The sequence below is a fragment of the Corvus moneduloides genome, chromosome W, assembly GCF_009650955.1.
Source record: "Corvus moneduloides isolate bCorMon1 chromosome W, bCorMon1.pri, whole genome shotgun sequence".
In the NCBI taxonomy this organism is placed as follows: domain Eukaryota; kingdom Metazoa; phylum Chordata; class Aves; order Passeriformes; family Corvidae; genus Corvus; species Corvus moneduloides.
This window is the reverse complement of record NC_045510.1, coordinates 786,822-793,033: the sequence shown is the minus strand read 5'-3', so window position 1 is coordinate 793,033 and position 6,212 is coordinate 786,822.

Here is a 6,212-nt window from a genome sequence, read left to right as displayed (position 1 = left end):
CATAAACTGCTTTCAGTACTCTGTCCTGCGGGCTCAGCCCATCCTCTCCCTGTCATAGGTGAGCAAGCATAGTCCCGGAAGTGATGTCCTTGCCAAGGGGGGCTTACAGCTTCCTCTGGGACCTGACCTGACAGAACCTATCAGCTGGCCAGTTTGAATATGGACAATTCTTTAAGCCACTTAAAATTGTGACCGTCTCTGTGATGCACACTTAAGAATAGTAAACCCTGAGGAAGACTTTCTTGTTTCCGGTGCTGGGACAGGTGGCTGTGGGCCCCCATGCGGGGGCCACGGCCATCCTGGAGCCGATGGGCCCTGTTCCACCTGTGGAACCCCCCCCCCCCCCCCCCCCCCCCCCCCCCCCCCCCCCCAGCAGGGCTGTGGGCAGCCAGAGCGGCTTGGCTCCCCCCCCCTCCACTGCGATAAGCCACATTCCATCTGCAAGGCCTAGATGAGATTAACCCTTTTAGTGCTGTGAAGAGCTGAAAACCTGAGGGAAGAGAAAGAGGAGATGCTTAAAGCTGAAATTCTGTTGTGAAGCTATGATATATCAGAGTACCCGTTGTGATTTCATGAAGATATGGGGAATTGTTGCTGCCTGTTCCGAGCTTCCCCTCCCCCCTCCCAAAGACATGTGCTCCGAGCTCCTTTGTTCCAAGCGCGGGCAAAGCCAAATGTAACTCAGACTCTTTAGCAGTGTCTGATTGGCCGGTCACCCCGGGTCCGCCCCCAGTCCTCCCCTTTCCCCTTCTCCTAATAAAGATGGTCGAGGAGAGGCTCCGCCTGTCTCTCAGCTCAGCTACTTTCCTGTGAACATATCTGGTTGTCTGTCTCATTTGAAAGCTTCTAACTGCAGGGAATTGAGCGAGCAGGGAGCTATATTTCTCCCTCTTTGCTTCTGCTGATGGTATTTGTTCTGCAGCTGATTCAGGTACCGATTTTAGAGCTACTAAAGTGCTAGATCGCCCTTGCTACCTCTCAAGGCTGCTCGAGGCTTTCTAAGGCATTGAAATACAAGCGCTAGCTGGTATAAAGCTGAAAAAGATACCTTCCACATTTGGCGCCCAATGTGCAATCTCTGAACTCCGGTTCTGAGAGACTTTCAGTGTGTCCCGGCAGCTGTGTGTCTGCTGGAGTTAGCTCTGCACGTCCTGCTGTGCCAGCTCTGTGTGGCGAGGTGTTACTTTTTGTGTAACATCGAGCCCAGAGCCTCAGCCTGTACCCTCCCCCACGCCACGTGGCGAGGGAACGGCTGGTGAGCAGAAGACCCTTCTCGCGTTTTTTTTCTCCGGACCTGCTTTCCTGTGATAAATCCAGAATTCTGGTGAGTATCTCCCTGCTGGTTTAGGGGCTCCTGTCTTAAGCTGGTGCCGGTGCAAGCTTTCTCTTTTTTTTTTTTTTTTTTTTTTTTTTTTTTTTTTTCCTCCTTTTTGGCGAGTAAGGGGTTGAGGTTTGGTGTGCATTCATAATGGGATCTGAAGTTTCTGCACACCATAGAGAAATATACCACCAAGTTCAAAGTTACCTTTCTTGTACTGGGCATAAATACCCTAAAAATCTAGTTCAATCTTTTGTACACTGGCTTTTTCAGTACTTTCCTAATCTGACCTCCGAAGACATAAGATCTGCTGAATTTTGGGATAAGGTGGGGAGAAAACTCTCCTCTCTTAGGCGTGCAGGAGATGAAACAGTTTCAAAATTCTTTCCTCTCCTGTTACTAAGTTATACTTTGCCGAAGAAAAAGGCAGTACATGAAAAGCCACTGCAAAACCCCCCTGTTAATTCCCTTATACCCTCTTCCAACCCCTGTGTCCCTGACCCCTCTTCCCCTATGCTGGAAAACACAGCTAGAGCAGACTGCTTCTCAGCACAGGAGAGCTATCGTCCTCCTGGCTCACCCGTGTTTCCTCAGCACCCTGCCTTGGATGGGAATCCGGAGCCCATCCCAGGACCTTCCCAACCCCTTTTCTCCACTCCCTTTTCCCCAGTTTCTAGCCCTCATGTTTCAAGCGCGCGTAAAAACCCCTTCTCCCCTGATCTCTTTGTTCCCAGGGACAGCAATAGCCATGTGCTCGCAGCCCGGGAAAAAGCCCCTCCCCCCAACCCCGTTTCTCGGAGTTTGTTTGTCTCCAGTAATGGCGGACGCAATGTTCCTTCCTCTCCAAACTACACCTCCCACAATTCCTTTCTCCCCATCCCACAAATCCCTTCTTGTCCCCATCCCCTCCCACTCCCGCGTCACAACCTGACCCCGCCCCCAACCCCGCCCCCACAGCGTCGTGTTTCACCCCTCCCTCTGTGCCCGCCCATGGCTCAAGTGCCGCCCCTGCCTCCCACAACCCCGCCCCCAACCCCTCCCCTCCCCCCCGGCCGTGTCCCCGCCTCCACTCCCCGCCCCTGCTTCCCATTGTCCCGCCCCAGGTTCCCACAATCCTGTGACTGCCCCTCTGAATCCGGGAACCCATGCCTACCAGGAAGTAACTCCAACTGCTTCTACTACACACTCTTGTACTGGCAATGGAGCGAACCCCGACTGGAAACCCCTTTCTTATTCTGATATTAAGGATTTGTGCAAGGCAATTAAGGAGTTTGGAATTCATAGTAATTATTTTAAGAGCCTTTTAAGTGCTACTTTTGCAACTCACTTACTTGTACCTCATGATTTACTTACATTAATGCAAACTCTTCTCACACCTGGTGATTTTATGGTGTGGAAAAAGCAATGGAAAATAATTTTATCTGATTTATTAAAAATTTTGTGGCAAACTCCAGATAATTACCTGGATTTTGAAAACAATTATATCACATTAGACCTTTTATCTGGTGACAATAATATGGCAAATCCTCAAAAACAAGCAATGCTTATCCCTCGTCCAGTTCTTACTGAAATCACACGTGCTGCTGAAAAGGCCTTAACATTATTACCATCTCAAACTCCTAATTCTCATTATACCATCATCAAGCAATTGCCAAATGAAAATATTATTCACTTTTATAACCGTTTGTACAAAGCTGTCTCTTCCCAGGTCCCTAATCCTGACCTCAAGCAAGCGCTCCTACTCGAACTTCTCCAAGTTAATACAAATGATGCTTGCAAACAAGTCATTCTCACTCTCCCGCTGCATCCTCCTCCTACTGTTGAATCCATCCTCGAAGTCTGTACGAAGAAGGTGCAGCTGAACACAGCTGCTCCCTGTTTGAAAAAAGTGGGGATGGTTGGGGAAGTTGTGGAGAATGTTACAGGTACAGGAGAAACTCAATCGCAAGGTAACCTTATATGCTATCGTTGTCAGAAAAAGGGACATGTAGCTCGCAATTGCAGAGCGATTATAAATGCTGATAAAAACTCTCCAAAGACTGTTTCCCCAGGTCAACAGCAGGGAAACTAGCAACTCAACGCACCCTAACAGCTCCGCGTTCAGACATAAATAGGGCTGCAGACAAAGCAACTTGGACTTTTGGACTCAGGTTTAAGGTAACCTGTGATAAAGCACACCATTTCAACAACAACAAACAGACTGTAATACCCATCTCATTCCAGAATGTGGACCACATGCCAGAATTTACATACCTTTTTGTTATTGGGGACACTCGGGAAACACCTGCTGGGATAGAGGTTACACCCACACTCATGAAAATGGATCAGAACGGGTGTTCTAACCTAATGGTACAATGTATATATCCACCGTACTTTATGCCAAAGGGTCAAGTCATTGCACAGGCCTTTCCACTGCCCAAATACCTGCCCACAGATGGTCATATCCCAGCCATCTGTTGGACTGAGGTTTTGGGAAATGACAAACCTGTAATAGAATGTAAGCTCCGTTACAAATCACATAAAATCAGTATAATGGGAATGTTAGACACAGGTGCTGATGTGTCTGTCATTCCATTTGATAAGTGGCCTACGCAATGGGAATTGCAATCTCAGGGCATCATACAAGGGATTGGAGGTACCCAAATTGCAAAGCAATCCAAACACACCATCCAAATTGAAGGTCCTGAAGGACAAATAGCGACACTTCGTCCGTATGTCCTAGACACCAAATTCACCCTGTGGGGAAGGGATGCCATGTCTCAGCGGGGAACAAAAATTGATATCACCCCTAGACATCAAAATTTTCCCTTGCAGGCCACTGAAGCAGAGTGCCATCCACATAAATTAACTTGGAAAACAGATGAACCCGTGTGGGTTAACCTGTGGTCGCTAAAAAAAGAAAACTTAGAGGCACTCAAAACATTAGTAGCTGAAAAATTGGCTGAAGGAAATATAGTTCCAACTAACAGCCCATGGAACACACCCGTGTTTGTAATACAAAAACCGGGAAAGAACAAATATAGGCTCCTCCAAGATCTTAGAGAAATTAATAAGGTTATTGAAGACATGGGACCCCTTCAACCAGGTATGCCATCACCTTCAATGCTCCCACAACATTGGCATTTAGCTGTTCTTGACATTAAAGATTGCTTCTTTCATATTCCACTCCACCCTGCAGATGCCCCCTGATTTGCATTTTCTGTACCATCTCTTAATTGTGAAACTCCCATGGAACGTTATCATTGGCTTGTGCTTCCCCAAGGTATGAAAAATTCCCCAACTCTCTGCCAAGAGTATATTGCTAAAATTCTATCTCCCATCCGTGCCAAAGCAGAGAAAGCCATCATCCTGCATTACATGGATGATGTGCTGGTGTGTGCTCCCAATAATCAGTATCTCGAGCAGACACTTAACATGGTGATTGAGGCCCTAGAGGCCAAGGGCTTTGAATTACAACCAGAAAAAATGCAGAGAACAAGCCCTTGGAAATACCTCGGACTCAAAATCACAGAAACCTCTATCACACCAACACCTGTCACCATTAATAATAACCCAAAAACACTAGAGGAAGTGCAACAGATCTGTGGGACACTGAAGTATTTAAGGTCCTGGTTAGGACTCACCACAGAGGATGTAGCTCCTATTGCAAACCTAGTAAAAGGGGAAGGCGGTCCAGCAACCCCTAGATCCCTGACAGAAGAGGCAAGGCAGTCTCTCAAAAAGATATAAGAGCTCATTTCCACCAGACAAGCGCACAGGTATCAGCCCTCCCTACCCTTTAAGCTTGTCGTTCTAGGGAAGGTACCACGCTTTCATGGCCTCATATTTCAGTGGGACAAAGAGCAGAAGGAACCCCTCATCATAATTGAATGGGTATTCCTTCCACTCCAACCTCCTAAAACCATCACACAGCCACAAGAACTAATGGCAAAAATTATCATGAAGGGTAGAGCAAGGCTCCGCACCCTGTCAGGATGTGACTTTGCATGCATCTACTTACCTGTAACAACTGACGCATTAGATCACCTACTTCAAAATAATATAAATTTACAATTTGCATTAGATAGTTACTCAGGCCAAATCTCAAATCATTACCCAAAACATGACATGTTTAATCTGCCATTCTCTTTCATCCCTCGAGAGATTCAAAGTAGAAAACCCCTCGATGCGATTACCGTTTTTACTGATGCCTCAGGAAAAAGTAAAAAGTCCGTGGTCACGTGGAAAAATCCAAAGACACAAAAGTGGGAATCTGACATCGAGGTAATCCAGGGATCACCACAAGTAGCTGAATTAGCAGCTGTTGTTAGAGCATTTGAGAGGTTCAAAGAACCCTTTAATTTGGTCACAGACTCAGCATATGTAGCTGGAGTAACTGTTAGAGCTGAGCATGCTCTCCTAAAAGAAATCTCAAACAAGAAAATTTATGATTTGCTCTCCAAGCTAATTTATCTGGTTTCCCACAGAGAGCATCCCAATTTTGTCATGCATGTGAGGTCACATACAAACCTGCCAGGATTTATTGCGGAAGGTAATCGTAGAGCTGATGCTCTGGCTATGCCAGCAGACATAGTTTTATCAGCCGACTTACCAAAGCTCCCCCAAGTTTTTGAACAAGCAAAATTGAGCCATGCCATGTACCATCAAAATATTCCTGCTCTTATCCGCATGTTCCATCTATCGCGGACACAGGCAAAAGCAATAGTGGCAACGTGTCCCAACTGCCAGAAGCTACAGCTTCCATCACTGGGCATGGGGGTCAATCCCAGAGGCATTAATAGCAGTGAAGTGTGGCAAATGGACGTCACACATTTCCCTGAATTTGGGAGATTAAAATACGTTCATGTTTCTATTGATACCTTCTCTGGTGCTATGTATGCCTCTGCACATGCAG